Here is a 21,074-nt window from a genome sequence, read left to right as displayed (position 1 = left end):
TCCATTCCACACAGCTAATTTAGTGACGATGGTGATCCTGTCTCGTGGAATGTGCGGTCTCTCCAAATGTGTCACTCGCTACTTGGTGGCCATGGCAGCGGCGGATCTACTGGTTGTTATCACTGACCTGATATTGAGGCAAATTCCAATTGCTCATCATCTGTATTTTGTGCAGCGAATCCCCCTGTTTAATATCCACGCCGTCCTGCTTTATGCAGCCACAGACTGTTCTGTCTGGTTCACCGTCACTTTCAAATTTGATCGATTCGTGGCAATTTGTTGCCAGAAGCTGAAAACTAAATATTGCACTGAGAAAACCGCGGCTGTGGTTCTTGTAACAGTGACTTTGCTAAGTTTTCTAAAGAGCATTTTCTGGTACTTTATGTATGTACCTTGGTACACGTTGAGCAATACCCCCTGGTTCTATTACGTAAGTGCTCTTGTCATGGTTTCAGATTTGTGGGCAACACTCGAGCTTCTTCATTATATTCTAATCCCGTGCATCCCATTTGTTCTGATCCTGCTACTCAATGCTTTAACTATCAGACACATTTTCGTGGCCAGCAGAGCTCGCAGGAGACTCCGGGATCACAGCAGTGAGGGGATTCCCAGTGACATAGAGATGGAGAGATGAAGGGAATCCATCATTTTACTGCTCGTTATCTCGTGGAATTTCATAATGTTATGGGATGTGTTTATGTTCTTTTCTATTTGGAACCGGATTTTGCGTTTAGGTTATGATATTATACATGTATCTTACTACATAAAAGAAATAGGATTCATGCTCCAGCTCCTGAGTTGCTGCACAAACACTTGTATTTATGCTATGACATAGAATAAGTTCAGAGAGCAATTGAAGAATGTGGTAAAATGTCCGTCTTTCTTCATTGTTAAAATCATTAAAAGATGAGTAGACGTTCCAGCAGTACAACTGAATTCTAGTTCATGTTCTCAACGACCCGATCTACATGATGTAGCAAAAGATGTGAAGAAGGAGAAGTCCATAGTGGGTATCCATGGTTTCTCATGCAGAAAGCAAAGTAAATTCAAGATAGATGGTATCGCGGCAGATTTGTTTAAGGAAACATGGCTTGATGTGGGGACGTCGTGGTTTAATGCAATCACATATTATATAGACGTATTTCGCACTGGTTGACATTATAGTATCATATTACGAGGACATAATTAACCTAGTAAAATATACAGCTCACCGGATCATTTCAGGGCTTTCGATCTCGATGACATGAACAGTCAAAACGATAAGCTAAGGATACCCGCTGAAACATTTCATAGACTAGCATAGCACATAACATATAATTCGCCCCATCACGCATTCACCAGCTCAATGAAAGAGCTATACAATTAATCCAAGTCAGTTGCTTTTCCCACATAGTTAGTGCTACATCGGGTTCCTCCAGCCTTCCAGTCACGTCATTCACGATAATAATTCGTGTTGTTAAAAAACTTCACATTTCCCCACTAGATTTCTTGTCAGTTATCTTAAATCCGTGTGCTCTGGTTTCTGACCCTCCATCCAATGGAAACAATTTCCGTCTATCTCGTCCAGCAAAACCTTTCATGGTTCAATCTCACAAACCTTTTGAACCTGTGAAGTAACACGTCTCCATCTTCCTAAAGCTCCTTTGAAATTGCACCACTTCATGTACTTTGCTACTGCTGCCTTTGACCAGTAATATGCTTCAGTACACAATTATCTGCATTAAATTTAAACAGCCCAACTTCCGCCCATTTCACTGGCCTGCCTATATCGCCCTGAAGTCTGATACTTTCCTCTCTATTTGCTACATTCGTAAATTTGTGATATTTGCAAACTTTGACATAATGCCCTGTGTACTGAAGTCCAGGACATTAATATGTATCATAAAGGAGAAGTGGTCCCAACACCGCCACCTGTCGGACACTACCGGATACATCTCTCCAGTCTGAATAATACCCGTTCCCTGCCACACTCTGCTTTCCGTCTCTCAGCCAATTTCGTAGCTATGCAACCACTGTCCCTTAAATACGATAGGCTTCAATTTTGCCAGCAAATCTACTCTGCGGCACTTCATCAAATGTCTTTTGAAAGTTCCTCAAAGAACTTAATCAAGTTAGTCAAGCACGATTTGCCACTGGCCACTTAGACTAGCATGAGCAGTTAAGACCACAAGTTTACATAAGAACATAAGAAGATATGAGCATAAGAAATAGGAGCAGGAGTAGGCCATACAGCACCTCGAGCCTGCTCACCATTCAATATGATCATGGCTGCATTGATCATGGACTCAGCTCCACTACCCCACCGTTCCCCATAACCCCTTATTCCCCTATCGTGTAAGAAACTGTCTATATCTGTTTTAAATTTATTCAACATCAGATGAGTCCCTTGCATGTGAATAAATTTCGGTACCACTCTCATGGACACGGCAAGTAAATGTTGTATCAATTATTTAAGAATGAAAGTGTATTAATCAGACATCTCAGTCCTCAAGGTTGAGTTAAGTGTGTGTATAGTTGGCTATCGCATAGATTCAACATAATTGGCGACCGTGTCAACACTACGACTAATAAAGACTTTTAATGTCTGATTTGGTGACTGGACTGCCCAACTCTAGTCAAATAGACGTGTATAGTGCAGATTCGGCAATATGGATATTCTGGGCGAATATATTGATGCACGTTCGACGTAATATGGTGGCCTAACAATGCGGGTTAGTAATCGCACTGGAAATACAGATCCAGGAGTGAGTTAGCCCAGATCCGGAGGGCGGGGAGTACCATGGTTCCAGTATTACAAGGGATGTTTTTCATGGTTGTGGTTCTATCCAACTCCCGTAAGGAGTGTGACAGATTGGAGGCAGTAAATGGGTGAACATTTGAGTAAGAGTGATCATCGTATCATAAGCTTTTAATTAATACCAGAGAAGAGCAAGGTACAATCTAAAGTAGAAATTCTGATTTTGATCGCGGCAAACTTCAGTGCGATGAGAGGGGATCTGTCAGGGTAGAGTGGAACCAAAGATTAGCAGGAAAATCTGTAACAGAACATCACGAGGAGACGTTTGAGGTACAGGCTAGGGACATTCCAACAAGAGGCAAAGAAAATGGAACCAAAAGCACGGCTCCTTGGATGATGCGATAATATGATTAAACAAAAAAAGCGAGTGTATGATGCAAGTCAGGAGAATTCGTCAAGGGAGTACCGGGCCAAATACAAGAAGTTGAGGCGGAAAAGTGAAGAGGAAAATAAAACAGTCAAAGAGATAATATGAGAATAGAATGGCAGTTGACATAAAAGGGAAGCCAAAAATCTTCTACCGACATTTAAATAGTAATAGGATATTAAGAAGCGGTTTGTGGCCGATTATGGGTAAAGAAGGTGATATTTGCTGAGAGGCGCATGTGATGGTGAGAATACTTAATGAGTACTTTGTGTCAGTGTTTACTAAGGAAGAAGATGCTGACAAAATATCGGTAGAAGCGGAGATGGTGGAGCTAATTGACTGGTAGGATGTACTGGAAAGTCTGGATATACTGAGAGTGGATAATTTGTCTGGTCCGGATGTCGGGCATCCCAGCTAGCTAAGAGAAGTGTAGCGGAGATAGCGGAAGGGCTTGCCATGATCTTTCAATCTTCCCCAGTTGCAGTGGAGGTGGCAGATGATTGGAAATTGGCAAATGTGACAAGGGTGTCTGGACAATCTGAGCAGCAACGGGGCGGTCGGTGTAACATCAGTGGTGCATAAGATTTTAGAAACCTAAATCAAGTAAATAATTAACAGGCATTTGGAGAGAGAGAAACTATTTAAAGAGAGCAAGCACTGATTATAAAAGGCAGATCGTGTTTGCCTAATCTAATAGCATTTTTTGATTAAGAACCATGGAAGGTGGATAAGGGACCGCAGTGGATTTTATCTATATGGACCTTAAGAAAGTATGGACAAAGGCTGGTTAACAACATTGAAGCTGATGTAATAGGAGGGCCAGTGTCAGCTTGGAGAAGAAATTGGCTAAAGGACAAAAAACAACGAGTCATGGTAAATAGTTGTTTTTCAGACTGCAGGATGGTAAACCGTGGTGTTTCCCAAGGGTCAGTGCAAGGACCACTGCTTGTTTGTTATGGATAAATTACTTAGATATTACAATCGACTAAAATTATAAAATTTGCCGATGATACCAAACTTGGTGGTGTGGCCAGCAGCGAAGATGATACCAATCGACTGCTGCAGGACATAGCTCGGCTCACAGAATGTGCAGAAAAGTAACATTTGGAAGTTAATACATCGAAGTGTGAGGTGATACATTGTGGCACAGTTGTAAATAATTTACAGCGACAGAGGCACCAGTGTGTTCATTGGATCAATCCTTGATGCTGGCAGGATATATTCAGTCGTTTGCCAAGCATATTAGATCCTGGGCTTCATAAAGAGAGGTATTTTGTACAAACGCAAGGAAGTTATGTTGAACCTTTATAAAGCTCTGGTTAGGCTACAACTAGAGTATTGCATTCCGTTCTGGTCACCACACATTAGTAATGACGAGAAGTTGTTTGAAATATTGCAGAGGAGATTTACCAGAACGGTTCTCGGTGTGAGGGATTTTAGCTATAGTTTTAGGTTGAAGATGCTGGGGTTCTTCTCCTTGGAGTAAATGACTTTATGGGGATAATGGATAGAGGTGTGCGAGATTATGACGGGATCGAGTAAGGTAGACAGAGACAGATGTTCCGATTCGCTAATGTTACTCTGGGATGCTGATTCAAGCTGGAGATACAGAGGGGAAATTATGAAGAACTCTTATGCAGCGAGTGGCAATGACTTGGGATTCATTGCCGATGAGGGTGTAGAAGTGGAGATGATCAATCATTTCAAAATGAATTTGTTTAAGCACATGAGGAAAATAAACTTGCAGGACTACGGGACTAGCGCGGCTGAATGGAACTCTACAGAAGTTTGGAGCATGTGGCATTCTCTGCATTATTGCGTTATTTATCCTGCACCCTATTCTGCGAATCCCCGTATCCCCCATTCCCTACTTGCACGTTATTCACCGTAAAGTGTGGCACCTGTTAATGCCCACCCTGCACACATCTTCCACCATCTCCAGCACTAACTCCAGTGGCAAACTATTCTCCACTTAAAGCCGGAAGTCCTCCACCTACCACATACCCACTGCCCCAACAGCTCCAACTCCACCTCCAAATTATTCTCCACTTGCAGCCGCTTCACCTCCACCTCTCATTTACCCACCGCTCCCAGTTGCACCAGCTCCAACCCAACCTGCACACAATTACCTGCCGCCACATTGTGCCCTCCAGCTCCACCTCTTAGATATATTTCAGCACCTCCTTGTGTACGAATAGAACCCATTATCAAGTCAACCTCTCGCCATTGACAGGTGGAACTCGGTAGATTAGCGCCCGTTGGACCATATTGTTTGATTCTCACTCAGTGAGTTTGAAACGCGAGATCTCCCGAGATAAGATCCAGGACGAACCCTGCTGTTCCCAGTTTTAAGAAAGCAAAACAACAACATCATTGCCATCATCTGCGATCAGTAAGGGCTTTCTCCCAATTGCACATCATCATCCTGACCGCTGTCTTAGTCATCGTAATTCACACAGCCCGTTGTTGTGTAAGACTTTTAGACAGAAAATGCAGCATGTGCCCGCCCCCAACCCAGAGCGTGTGCCGGGAGACAACAGGCTGTAATTCTATCGCAGCTCCATTCTTCAAAGTGGGCCATTATGTGGAGGAAGTGCACTGAGTCAATGGCTTTCAGCACTGGCCCGCCAGTAAGGGCGTTGGGATATGGATTAAAGGCGATGAAATGGAGTTAAGATACAGTTCAGCTAGAGTAAAATAGAATGGCTGTCTCGGCTCGAGGGAATGAAAACCCACTCCTGTTCCTCTGTTCCTATGGCATCGACACTCTTGAAACCTGTTTCATTCAATGCCTTGATGTCAGTTCAATCATCCAACTAGCTTGGCCGTATATCTGTACTGTATGATTATGTGATTCTAAGACATCTCCTCTGGCAATTCACACCAGGGAGCTTGTTTGATGCCAGATGAGTCGGTCCAATTAGACAACTGCAACTCTCATGGTTTCTATGGGATATTTCGACAATGGAGTTTCAAGGCTCCAGCTAATCAGGAGTTTTCGAAGAGTATGTCCCCACAGCTGGACTGCAACACGATTTCGAAAGGGGTGTGGGTTAATTTTAAATGTCCTGAGTGAATTGAAATGGATTTCAAATTGGTTCACAACCGTATTTTTACCATGATTGCTGTGTGTAAGATTGGGCGAGTGGAGGTCGCAACTTGCCCAATGTGTGGGACACCGGATGTGCCTGTCCCATTTACTGGTGACATGTCATCAGTTAAGTGAGTCTGATGCTATGTTCGACCATTGTGTGAGGTTTCGTTGCTGGGTGGAGTATGAAGAATGGGAATGGGAATCCCACGTATTAAATTTTGAGATGGAGAGTGCAAGAGGGTTTGGCCTAGTCTAGCAATGCGGCAATAAATGTAATGTTCAGTTTGGCTAGATTAGTGATTGTGCAAAGTAGGATGTCATTTTTGATAATGGGAAGAGAATAACCCTAAAAGAGTATTTTAAATATCTGATAAAACACCATGAGACGACTCTGTGGATGTTCTGTTCCGAAAGAAATTTTCAGTAATAGATAGCGATCAGCTTTTAATGTACAAAGATTGGTAAACGTCACAGGAGACACAGTAAACTTCAGGTTTTGTCGTTAATAAGTGGTGGAGGAATGACTGTGCGGCGAGACGGAATGGATTTGGATGATACAAAGTGATGATGACGATTTGTAAATGAATTTAATGTAGAATTAATCCAAATTGAACAAAATAAGCCGATAGACTATTGATCCATTGTTCACCACGCGTGGTTTTGAGACATATCTGCATCATTGCTGTGTTGAACATATTATGAGGCTTCCCAGATTGAGGGTAGTTCATTAACTTTTTATTGCCTGTGGGCAATTTATAAACTGTAAAGTTTGGAGGGAAATTCAAACGGATCAGCACATGGAAAATTAATTTAAATAAAAGTATCTGCAATATTTGGCTCATCGAGCTGAAAGGTTAAATCTGTGTCCCCCTCGCCACAGATGATCCTAGAAACATAGAAACATAGAAAATAGGTGGAGGAGCAGGCCATTCGGCCCTTCGAGCCTGCACCAACATTCAATATGATCATGGCTGATCATGCAACTTCAGTACCCCTTTCCTGCTTTCTCTCCATACCCCCTGATCCCTTTTGCCGTAAGGGCTATATCTAACTCCCTTATGAATATATCCAACCAACTGGCATCAACAACTTTCTGCGGTATAGAATTCCAAGGTTAACCAGTCTCTGAGTAAAGAAGTTTCTTCTCATCTCAGTCATAACTGGCTTATCCCTTATTCTTAGACTGTGACCTCTGGACCTCCAGAGTGTTTCCAGAATGTTCTAAATAATTCCATTCTCAGCCTCTGCGGTATTTTGCTTTGTGTTTTATGAAGTTGCTCCTTATGTAATGAAAAGCGCAGAAAATGAAGTAAAAATTGAAAAGAAAGTGGCCTTGACAGTGTGAGTCTTGGTATTGAGAAATCGAACTTTCGGCCCCTGGTCCGGATATCCGGGTTCGTCTCCCGGCCAATGCACTGTTGCAAGTCTCATTAAATTATTTCAGTAAACATATTAAATTTAAGAAGTGACACAAACCGCTGAGCAAAGAAAGTCAATGTTAAGACTGTATCAAACGTTCCATCGATTTGATTTACAAAGAATAAAATGAGTGTTGGAATGTAACTCAATCCCCTCACACACGTGGCACAAACCTCAGGGAAACTGCTCGGAGCTTCCACAAGGAGAGAAAGGGTGGGCCCGGAGCGAGAAAGGAGAAGGATTGGGTGGCAGGATTCGGTGAAAGGTGGGTCGAGCCTGAAGCTGCGGTATAATTTTATATTGTGATGTCGGTTTGAAGAGCGGTTGAGTATCAGAGATTTCCAGAGGGCAAGACAAAATGAGTGAGTGTGGAGCCGGCAAGGTGGAAGCGCAGGGAATGTGGCAGAAAGCCGGGACCTCACAAATTTATATCAGTAAAAGCCTAAAGCGAGAATCAGAAACTGAGACCCAGGAGCAGCGGGTAACTGTACCGCGCAGATAACAGCTGAAACAGATACAATCACAGTGTGTGAATATTTAAGGGTCAGTAGCTTGACCAAGAACACAGCAGCCGTGCACGAATGGATCATAATTTCACTGATAGTATTCTCAGCTTCGATTCCCTGCCACGGTTGTTCTACACACTGGGAATAAAATATCCAACAGTGAAATGAATCGTCGGTTGATTTATCGTGAAATTCAATGAATACCAAACCTCGCTAATTTTCATTACCCGCAAGTGACGCTATCATTCCAAAGAATGCTCGTTGTTAAAATATATAAGTTCCATCCTTTTTGTGCATTTGCTGCACCGTGCAAACTACCGCCACACCTCCAACCTCCTTTTTCTCTCCAAAGCCCTTGAAAGTGTTGTCGGCTCCCAAATCCCGGTCCATCTTTCCTGGAACTCAAATGTGAAATCCGTCCAATCAGGTTGGCGCCCCTGCCATAGTCCCGAAAGAACTCTTGCAACAGTGATACATAATGTCCTATGTGACTGTGATAAAAGGTAAACTGTCTCCCGCCGTCCTTCTCAACTTAACTGCAGGAGTTGCCGTGTTGAACTCTCAATCCTCCTCCAACGCGTCTCCACCGCTTTCCAGCTGGATGCGACTGCAATCGTTCGATTTTCATCGAACGTGTAGTGGCCACAGAATCGCCTGCAATAGCATTTCATCCCGCTATGGCACTATTAACTCTGGTGTCACCCAAGGAGCAATCTTTGGCCTCCTCCTATATCATCAACCTGCTGCACCCTGGCGACATCATCCGGAAACACAGCATCAGATTCCACATGTACACTGGTGAAACCCAGATTTACATCACCACCAGCGCTCTCCGACCTCCACTGTCTCCAAATGATCAGATGTCCCTCATCCGGTGCTGGATGAGCTAACATTGTTTCCAACTATATATTGTGAATATTGAAGCCATTGTTTTCAGTCTATGCAACAAGCTCTGTTTCCTAGCCATCCAGTCCGGTTCTCTACCTGCCAACTTTTTGAGGCTGAAACAGACGGTTAGCAACTTTGGTGTCACATTTGACCCCAAGCTGAGACTCCCACTACACATCCACTCGACCACAAAGATCACCTATTTCCACTTCCATCTGACTGCACCTCTGCCTCGGTTCAGCTGCTGCTGACACCCTCAAACGTACTTTTATTACCTCTAGACTTGACCATTCCAATGCGATGCCGACCGGCTGCCCACATTCTATCCTCCTTAAATTTAAGGTCATCCAAATCTCTGCCACCGTGTCCTAACTAATACCTAGTCGCGATCACCCATCACCCCTGTGCTTGCTGACCAACATTGACTCGTGGTTAAGCAATGTCTCAATTTTAAAATACAAATAAATGGTTCTGAATCCCCCCCGTGGCCTCGCCCCTCCCTATCTCTATAATCTCCTCCAGCCCCACAACCCCGCAAGATATCTGCGCTTCTCTAATTTTGGTCTCTTGATTATCCCGGAGTTTAATCGCTCCACCATTGGTTTATTATTTGTTGCTGAAATTCGCAGACAACAGAAACAACATAAATTCAACACACGCCCGCTGAGAATAGGGCCCGGGAGCGGCTCCTGACCCGACAAGCACTTTAACCAATTAAGCCATTGAACCTATTCAAAATCAAATCTCACAGCCTCTCACAAATATCTAGCAGCTACCCGCCACTCTCTGTTGCAGATTTAGACCGTCAGCTACACTTGTCTATTTGCCTGTGAATCCTAATGCTGCATTTATCGTCCAAACTGGGGCTATGTTCATTTTAATTAGTTTACTTGTCCGATTCGTGCTGACATGGATGTTGAAGAACCAACTTGCTCAATAAAGTAAGAAAATATCTATTATAAAAATGGACACTGATCACAAAAGCGGACCAGTTCACCCTCCCTCAGTAAGTGGTCGTGGCCCAAAGGACGTGGAGACTGGGTTAGGTGTAAATCGTGTTGTTATCACATGATGGCAGTTTCGAGATCTACCCCAGGGCATTTTACACACAGGGTGAGGATGTCTCCTGCGCGGGAGGGATCTCTTGCACACCCGACAGTTTCAGAAATTCTCTGACCTGATGTAATGCTAATACAACAACTGGTTTCCCGAAAAGAAGCAGACAGTTCATTTGCAACATTGATGATCTGTGCAAACGGGCTGGATTTTCAGTATAATGTTGCCAGGACGCCAAGGGTTGGAAGGAGCAGGTGCTGCAATACTGCACAGCGGCTAGAGGATGGTGCAGCAGTATCAGGTGTTCCTTTACTGTACTGCACCCAGATGAGGGAGCAGCTGTATCAGGTGGTGTAATACTGGACAGCGGCCAAAGGACGGAGCATCTGCAGCAGATGATGTAGTACTGTACAGAATCATAGTATAGAGAAGTTTACATCAAGAAGGAGGCTATTTCAGCACATAGTTTCCAGACCGGCCGACCAGGAGCTATCTCGCCTAATGCCACCTTCCAACTCTGGTCCCTAGCCCTGTACGTTACGGCACTTCAAGTGCACATCCAAGTATTTTTAAAATGTGGTGGTGCTTTCTGCCTCCATCATTCTTTCAGGCAATGCTTTCCAGACGCTACCACCCGATGGCTGAAGAAATTTCCCCTCATATCTCCTCCAAATGTCCCCGCAGTTACTTTAAATCTATGCTCCCTACTGGATCACCGTTCTGTCAAGGGAAATAGGTCATTCTAATCCTCTCTATACAGGCCCTTCATAATTTTATATACCTCAGTCAGGTCTCCCCTGAGTCTACTCTGTTACAAAGGAAACAGACCCAGCATCTCCAACCTTTGCTCATGGCCAAAATACTCCAGTACAGTAAATATTCTTCTCAATCTCCTCTGCACCCTTTCCAGTGCAATCACATCATTCCTGTACTGTGGTGACCAGAACTGCAGACAGTATTGCAGCTGCAGCGTAAACAGTGTTTTATATATTCGAGCATAACGTCCTTGCTCTTGTGTTCTATGCCTCGACTAACAAAGGCAAATATTCCATTGACCTTCTGAAGTACCTTGTCTTCCTGGCCTGTTATCTTCAGGGAGCCAGAGGAGGGAGCAGCTGCACAAGGTGTTGCAATACTGCACAGCGGACAGTGGAGGGAGCACCAGTACCCAACACTCGCCGATCCTGCAGAACATCCGTGGTTGGAGGAGCGATTTTAACCCTACCCGCAGGGTGTCCAAATCGATATCTTGGACAATTTATAATGTAGGCATCGTAACATGGCATGACAGAGATATACAAGATAGTAACGTTTGTGCAATACTAGTTGAATGTACATTGCGGGAGAAAGACCAAAGTGGAACATGCTCAAAATTAATAGTGAACTCTTCAGGACTGACATCAGGAGAAGGATCAGCATTTAGAGTAGACTCCAGGCAGAACGGTGATGGTGAAATCCCGGACATGATTTAGGAAATAACTGTAATGAGCAATGGGGTTAAGCCTGCGGTTGTTCAGAGGAGCTCAATTAGATTGGGAAGAATAGGCTTTCTCACGAGTAAGGTTCATGGCATCAGTACGGGAAGGTGTGAGAAAGGTGTATTACTCCCAAGTTGCGACATTATGTTTTTGAATGACTGTCTGCTCACTGAATAAGACTGTGACGCCAATTACCCTGATCAATATTTATCCTTCAATCAACATAACAAAGGACAGATTACGTGGTCATTAGCATAATGCTGTATATGGGACCTTGCTGTGCGCAAATTGGCTGCCGCGTTTCCTACAATACAACAGTTACTACACTTCTAATATGCCGCATTGGCTGTAATGTGCTTTCGGACGTCGGGGGGTCGTGAACTGCGCAAAAACGTGCAAGTGCTGCATCTGCCTCAGTAAGATGAAAGTGTAGTGCGGGTTAAAGATCGAATTCATATTCCAACCAAACTCGCTGACACAAATTGTATGTTATTGAGGAGCCATTAGTGGGGATTATTTGCACTGACCGTCTTCCCACAGTGCTTCAGATTCACGCAGTTTTACTTGGGAACTTCACCATCTTTTCACAGCATTACCCCACCTGCAGGGATACGGACCGAGAGCTGGTAATTGGAATTAGACTGGATGACCTTTTGTTGCACGGAACAGATATAATGGTAAGCACTGCAGGGAATAGAATACGACCAGGATGATCTCCTGTACTAGTTTCGATCGCCTGGATGGTTTGGAGAGGAATTTTCCCAGATGTTTTCTCCCTAAATTGGCTTGGGTATTTATCTGTTTTTTTTACCTCTCCCAGGAGCTCACATGGCTTCGGTTGGGGTGGAGTGTAGATGTTTTTAGCATAAGGGGTGTCGGAGTTGTGTGCGGCGGATTGGTTCGGCTGGGTGCTCTTTGTCTTTCTGTCATTATTTATGGGTTGGTATGTAACTTTAAGGGCTGCTGACGAAGGGCCGAGTGGCTCTTTCTCGGCCGGTGCGGACACGATGTGCCGGAATGGCCTCCTTCTGCGCTGTAAATTTCTATGTTTCTCAGAAGCAAAGGCAGTTAATTGTCAAAAATAGATGGGAAAGGAGCGCTTTCTCTGGGATTTGAAATCGGGGCCTCTCGCATTTTCCAGCCAATAAACGGGAAGTGAGCATCCTACCTCTGAACCAATGCTGGAACCAAGCCCACTCAAGATGTATCCATAATCAAACCATGTGTTGGCCATTCGTGATAAACAAAGCGATTGAGACCGAGACTGCCCTGACTGCCTTGTCTACCTGTCTGCTGAAGTGCCGCACAGTGCCGCTAGGGCAGTTATTGAGCACTGTGGACAGTAATGCATTGAAGCACCAGGTGCCCATCGAGTGCAGCAGCAGAGTTGGTCGATTAGTTTGGTGTGAGGCTTCAGATTTGGACAGTTTATCAGCAACGGCACTGAGTAGACATCGAGGCAGCATGTGAGGGAACAGCCTCCCCGGAAGTGAACTTTGGAATCTGCGACTGTGGCCACTGTTGTTTGGATCAGAGGGGTTTACTGTCAGTTCATTATCGGCCCTATCATGTCTGCCTCACGTCCTCACATTAGGGGCCGGGGCCGGGCAGATGTTCCCCTGTCTCACCCGGGTTCACTGATGTTCCAACTCCCCTGATCACCAACTTCCCCAGTCGGTAAATGTAAACATGAAAAACCGTACAGTGCAGGAGCGGACGGGGAGACTGTAATTACTGACCAAATCTTAGCCCAAACACACAGGTGTACCGATCGATAAAGATCAAAGCATTTCCGGAGTAGAGCCAGACAACTGCTACACAGACCAAGGGAGGGCGGAAACAATCAGATTCAGACAGCCAGAATGTTCCCACACAGACTCAGACTTTGACAAACTGACCCAGACTCTGCCTACACAGAGACAGGCAGTTCCTACACAGACCCAGACTGTGCCTGCACTGAACCAGACTCTGCCTACACAGACCCAAACTGTGTCTACACTGACCTAGACTCTGCCTACACAGAACCAGACTGTCGCTACACTGACCCAGACTCTGCCAACACAGACCCAGACTGTGCCGACACAGATCCAGACCCTGCCTACACAGACCCAGATTGAGCCTACCCAGATTGAGACAACACTTAGACAGAGCCAGAGAGCTCCAAAAGGGACTGCGACTACAGAGGCTCAAACAGCTCCTACGCAGTCTCAGACAGTCGCTGCACACAATTAGAATGCTCCTACTCAGATCCAACAGACCCAGGACGCTCCGACACAGAGCCAATGAACTCCCATGCAGGCAGGTACTTTTCCGACACAGACCCAGAGATCAACTACACAGACCCAGACACTCCTCTGCGGGCCCCTAAAGATCCGACAGTCACAGACTGCTTCTGCACAGACTCAGCACCACCTACACAGAATCAAACATCCCATAGGCAACCACAAACAACTCCTACACAGGTCAATGGAGCTCCAACACAGCCACAGACAGCTCCTTCATGGAAGGAAGCAGCTTATTTCACAGACACCGGCAGTTGCTACACAGATCCATTCGATCCATGTTAGAACTAGACAGCTCCTAGCATGACCCAAGGAGCATATATGCAGTCCCAAGTGGTTCTACACTGAAATAAACAGTTCCAACCCGAGCGCAGACAGTTTATAGAAAGGATGAGGCAGTTCCGTCATGTTCCTGAACAGCCTCTTTGGGAGACCCAGACAGCTCACTTCACAGACAACGACAGCAACGACACTGAATCCAAAGCTTCAACAGAGATCCAGGCTGCTCCCACACTGACCCAGTGAGCTCCAGCTCAGACCGAGACATTCCACAGCGAAGCAGACGCTCCTACGCAGAAAGGATCAGCTGCTGCATAGTCGCAGGCAACATTTGCACCGACGCAGTCAGCTCCAGCCCTGACACAGCGAGCTGCAACATGGATTGCTCCTATCCACAGCAAGTGCGCTGCTACATCGACCCGGGCAGCATTTGCACAGACCCAGGTAGAATTTACACAGAGCCATGCATTTCCTGTACAGATCCTGACAGCTTATTCGTAGAAATTAAAGCAAAATAAAGCAAATGCTGGAAATCTGAACGAAAAACGGAAAATGGTGTACATGTACTCAGTATCTCATTCGAAAGAAACAGACTGAACTTTTCAGATCGATGACCCTTCAGCTTCTTCATGGACTCTGGTTGCTCTAACACAAACCTAGAGCTAAACTATACTGAGCCGAATATAACATACAGACCCACACACAAATAGATATTGCACAGCCCAGCGATCTACAACACAAACCCAGACAGCTGCTGAACAGAGCCTTGAACTTCTAGTGAGAATCTGACAGTTGCCCAGCTGATGCCCAGGCAGTAGGTGAGATCAGAGAGTTCAGCATATAACATAGATGAAACCTGGGCGTTTCCTGTAGATTTTGGCTTCGTACCACACCAACAGATGTCAACTAACACAACACGTACCGTGGAATAATCATGGGCTCAAACTGCTCTGTGTGGTGCTCAGTACCACGCCGTGTGATATCTGCTGACACAGCACAGGCCAGCAATGAAGCCTGGACATTTCGTCTGTTGTATTGTTTCATTTGCACACCTCCTGAGATGATCTAACGTACCACAGGCCGGGAATGAAGCCGGGCCCAACTTGCTCTTTGTGGCTCAGTGCCCTGCCGGGTGAGACCAGCTAATGCACCACAAGCCAGTTTTGTATCCTGGGGCTTTGCTTCTCTCTGAGGGTCCCATAATCACACTGGGTGAGATAACCGATCTCAGAATAGGCGGGAATGAGGCCTCGGACTGCCCTGTGCTATGGCGCTCAAGACATCACCAGTTGAGATCATATAACTCAACACAGACCGGGGATGTTTCCTGGGCCCATCCTGGTCTGTGTGGTGATCAGTCGCCACATTATATACGTGGCTGGAACAGGTAAGTCTCTTGTCAATGGCGACCAACAGGCTGTTGATCGCAGTCTGAAAAACGACTATTTAGAATGACTCGCCGTTTTCTATCCTCAAGCCAATTTCTTATCCAAGCTGAAACAGGCCTTCTTATTCCAAGAGCCTCAATTTTGTTAACCAGCCTTTTATATGATACTTTGTCGAAAGCTTTCTTCAAAGCCATGCAGACTAACTCCAGTGAATGTCCTTCATCATCATTCTTTGTTACTTAATTTAAAAAATCAATTTGTTCAGTCAAACATGATCTGCCTTTCACAAATCAGTACTGGCTGTCCTTAATTAACTTACATCTCTCCAAAGTGATTGTTAATGTATTCCTTCATTATTGTTTCGAAAACCTTTCAATTTTCATCCCATGCATTGCTTCTACAATCTGCGCCTCTGCCGATATTTTGCCAGCATCCTCTTCCTTGGTAACACTAATACAAATACTCATTAAGTATTCCAGCATTGCCCTGCACCTCTAATCATATGTCACCTTCTTTGCTCTTATAAACCTTATCCCATCGCTTACTACCCGGTTATTATTTCCCTGCTGGTCGAAAATATTGGGTTCACTTTTATGTTAACTGTCATTCTATTCTCATAGTATCTTCAGTTCCCCTCGTAACCTATGGCATTTGGGCTGATTCTCACTTGAAGAATTCTCCTGACATGCATCATACACCCTCTTTTTTGTTGAATCATATTCTCTATCTCCCTCGTCATACAAGCAGCTGTGGTTTCGGTTCACTTTTCGTTACCTCGTGTTGGAATGTCCGTAGCCTGTACCTGATACATCTACTCCTGAAAGATCACCCATTGTCCTGTTACAGATGATCTGAACAATCATTGGTTCCATTTTACCTTGGCAGGATCCGCTCTCCTCCCATTGAAGTTTTCCCACTTTCAATTTAAAATGTCTGCTCTAGATTGTTCCTTACTCTTCTCCACTATTAATTTAAACCTTATCATATGATGATCACTCTTTCCCAAGTTTTCGCGCAAATCATTTCCTCCAATCTGTCACATAGAAACATAGAAAACATAGAAAATAGGTGCAGGAGTAGACCATTCTGTCCTTCGAGCGTGCACCACCATTCAATAAGATCATGGCTGATCATTCCCTCTGTACCCCTTTCCTGCTTCCTCTCCATACCGCTTGATCCCCTTAGCTGTATGTAACTCCCTCTTGAATATACCCAGTGAACTGGCATCAACAACTCTCTGCAGCAGGTTAACAACTCTCTGAGTGAAGAAGTTTCTCCTCATCTCAGTCCTAAATGGTCTACCCCTAAGCTGAAGACTGTGACCCCTGGTTCTGGACTTCCCCAACATCGGGAACATTCGTCCCGCATCTAACCTGTCCCGTCCCGTCAGAATCATGTATGTTTCTATGACATCCCCTCTCATCCTTCTCAACGCCAATGTATAAAGGACCAGTTGATCTAGTATCTCCTCATATATCAGTGTTGCCATTCCTGGAATCAGTCTGGTGAACATTCACTGCAGTCCCTTAATAGCAAGAATATCCTTCCTCAGATTAGGAGACCAAAACTCAAGACAATATTCCAGGTGAGGCCTCACCAAGGCCCTGTACAACTGCAGTAAGACCTCCCTGCTCCTATACTCAAATCCCCTAGCTATGAAGGCCAACATACCTTTTGACTTCTTTACCGCCTGCTGTACCTGTGTGCCAACTTTCGATGACTGATGAACTATGACACAACTCTCCTTTTCCTAATCTGCCACCATTCAGATAAGATTCTGACTTCGCGTTTTTGCCCCCAAAGTGGATAACTTCACATTTATCCACATTATACTGCATCTTTCATGCATTTGCACACTCACCTAACCTGTTTAATTCACCTTGCAGCCACCTAGCGTCCCCCTCACAGCTCACACCGCCACCCAATTTAGTGCCATCTGCAAACTTGGAGATATTGCACTCAATTCCTTCATCCATATCATTGATTTATATTGTAAAGAGCTGGGGTCCCAACACTGAGCCCCGTGGCACTCCACGAGTCACTGCCTGCCATTCTGAAAAGCACCCGTTTATCCTGACTCTCTGCTTCGTGTCTGCCAAACAGTTCTCTATCCACGTCAGTATATTATTGCCAATACCATGTACTTTGATTTTTCACACCAATCTCATGTGTGGGACTTGGTCAAAAGCCTTTTGAAAGTCCAAATATACCACATGCACTAATTCTCCCTTGTCCACTTTATTGGTTACAACCTCAAACAATTCCAGAAGATTAGTCAAGCATGATTCGCCCTTCATAAATCCGTGCTGACTTGGACCGATTCTGTCACTGCTTTCCAAATGCGCTGCTATTTCATCCTTAATAATTGATTGCAACATTTTCCGCATTGATGTCAGGCTAAACGATCTATAATCACCTGCTTTCTCTCTGCCTCCCTTTTGAAAAATTGGTGTTACATTAGCTACCCTCCAGTCCATAGGAACTGATCCAGAGTCGATAGACTGTTGGAAAATGATCACCCATGCATCCACTATTTCGCGGGTCACTTCCGTACGTACTCCGGGATGCAGACTATCAGGTACTGGGGATTTATTGGCCTTCAATTCCACCAATTTCCCTAACACAATTTCTCACCGAAGAAGGATATCCTTCAGTTCCTCCTTTTCACGAGACACTCGGTCCGCTAGTACTTCCTGAAGGTTATTTGTGTCTTCCTTCGTGAAGACAGAACCAAAGTATTTGTTCAATTGGTCTGCCATTTCATTGTTCCCCATTATAAATTTACCTGAATTTGACTGCAAGGGACATACGTTTGTCTTCACTAATCTTTTTCTCTTCACATATCCAGAGAAGCTTTTGCAGTCAGTTTTCATGTTCCCTGCAAGCTTCTTCTCGTACTCTATTTTCCCCCTCTTAATTAAACCCTTTGTCCTCCTCTGCTGAATTCTAAATTTCTCCAGTCCTCAGGTTTGTTGCTTTTCCTGGCTAATTTATATGTCTCTTCATTGGATTTAACACTATCCTAAATTTCCCTTGTTTGCCACGGTTGAGCCACCTTCTCCATTTTATTTTTACTCCAGACAGGGATGTACAATTGCTGAAGTTCATCCATGTGATCTTTAAATGTTTGCCATTGCCTATCCACCGTCAACCCGCTAAGTATCATTTGCCAGTCTATTCTAGCCAATTCACGCCAATTTACGCCTGAAACCATCGAAGTAACCTTTCCTTTAGTTCAGGACCCTAGTTTCTGAATTAACGGTGTCAATCTCCATCTAATAAAGAATTCGACCATGTTATGGTCACTCTTCCCCAAGGGGCCTCGCACAATAAGATTGCTAATAAGTCCTTTCTCATTACACATCACCCAGTCTAGGATGGCCAGCTCCTTAATACACTGCAAGAAATCCTCCTCCACCGCATTGCTACAAGTTTAGTTAGCCCAACCAATATGTAGATTAATGTCAACCATGATAACTGCTGTACCTTTATTCCATGCATCCCTAATTTCTTGTTTGATGCTGTCCCCAACCTCACAACTACTGTTTGGTGCTCTGTTCACAACTCATACTAGCGTTTGCTTCCCCTTGGTATTCCGTCGCTCCACCCATACCGAATCCACATCATCAAAGCTAATGTCATTTCTTACTATTGCATTGATATCCTCTTTAGCCAGCATTGCCAATCCACCTCCTTTTCCTTTCTGTCTATCTTTCCTAAATGTTGAATATCCCTGGATGTTGAGTTCCCAGCCTTTGTCACCCTGGAGCCATGTCTCCGTGATGCAAATTACATCATACGCATTAACTGCTATCTGCGCAGTTAATTCTCCACCTTATTCCGAATACTCCTCGCATTGAGGAGCCTTCAGGCTTGTCTTTCTAACATACTTTGCCACTTTAGAATTTTGCTGTAATGTGGCCCTTTTTGCTTTTTGCCTTAGGTTTCTCTGCCCTCCACTTTCACTTTTCTTCTCTCTATCTTTTGCTTCTGCCCCCATTCTACATCCCCCGGTCTCCCTGCATAGGTTCCCATCCCCCTCATATCAGTGTAACTCCGCCCGAAGAGCACTAGCAAACACTCCCCATAAGACATTGGTTCTGGCCCTACCCAGGTGCAGACCGGTTGTATTGATCCCACCTCCCCCAGAACCGGTTCCAAAGTCACAGGAATTTGAATCCCTCCCTTGTGCACCACTGCTCAAGCCACGTATTCATCTGAGCTATCCTGCGATTCCCGCTTTGACTAGCACGTGGCACTGATAGCAATCCTGAGATTACTACTTTTGAGGTCATACTTTTTAATTTAGCTACTAGCTGCCTAAATTCGTCTTGTAGAACGTCGTCTCATTTTGTACCGATATATATGCATCATGACAACTGGCTGTTCACACTCCCTTTTCAGAATGCCCTGCACCCGCTCTGAGACCTCCTTGACCCTTGCACCAGCGACGCAACATACCATTCTGCAGTCTCGGTTGCGGCCGCAGAAACGTCTATCTATTCCCCTTACAATTGAATGCCCTATCACTATAGCTCCCCCACTCTTTTTCCTGCCCTCCTGTGCAGCAGAGCCACCCATGGTGCCATGAAGTTGGCTGCTGCTGCCCTCCCCCGATGAGTCATCCCCGTCAACAGTACCCAAAGCGGTGTATCAGTTTTGCAGAGGGATGACCGCAGGGGACCCCTGCACTTCCTTCCTTGCACTGCTCTTCCTGTTGGTCAACAATTCCGTAACTGGCTGTGCACCCTTTACCTGCGGTAAGGCCAACTCACTAAATGTGCTATTCACGTCATTCGAATGGGACTGAAGGTAGACAATTGCCTGGCCCTGATGAAATGGATCCCAGGGTATTAAAAGAAATGGCAGAAGTTATAGCAGATGCATTCGTTATAATCTATCAAAATTCTCTGGACTCTGGGGAGGTACCAGCGGATTGGAAAGCAGCTAATGTAACGCCTCTGTTTAAAAAAGGGGGCAGACAAAAGGCAGGTAACTATAGGCCGGTTAGTTTAACATCTGTATTGGGGAAAATGCTTCAAACTATCATTAAGGAAGAAATAGAGGAACATCTGGATAGGAATAGTGCAATCAGGCAGACGAAGCATGGATTCATGAAGGGGAAATCATGTTTAACTAATTTACTGGAATTATTTGAGGATATAACGAGCATGATGGATAGAGGTGTACCGATGGATGTGGTATATTTAGATTTCCAAAAGGCATTCGATAAGGTGCCACACAAAAGGTTACTGCAGAAGATAGAGGTACGCGGAGTCAGAGGAAAAGTATTAGCATGGATAGAGAATTGGCTGGCGAACAGAAAGCAGAGAGTCGGGATAAATGGGTCTTTTTTGGGTTGGAACTCAACGGTTAGTGGCGTGCCACAGGGATCGGTGCTGGGACCACAACTGTTTACAATATACATAGATGACCTGGAAGAGGGGACAGAATGTAGAGTAACAAAATTTGCAGATGACACAAAGATTAGTGGGAAAGCGGGTTGTGTAGAGGACACAG

This window comes from Pristiophorus japonicus, chromosome 32 (assembly GCF_044704955.1).
Source record: "Pristiophorus japonicus isolate sPriJap1 chromosome 32, sPriJap1.hap1, whole genome shotgun sequence".
Taxonomy (NCBI): Eukaryota; Metazoa; Chordata; class Chondrichthyes; family Pristiophoridae; genus Pristiophorus; species Pristiophorus japonicus.
The sequence above is the reverse complement of the archived record's forward strand: the minus strand, read 5'-3'. Positions refer to the sequence as shown.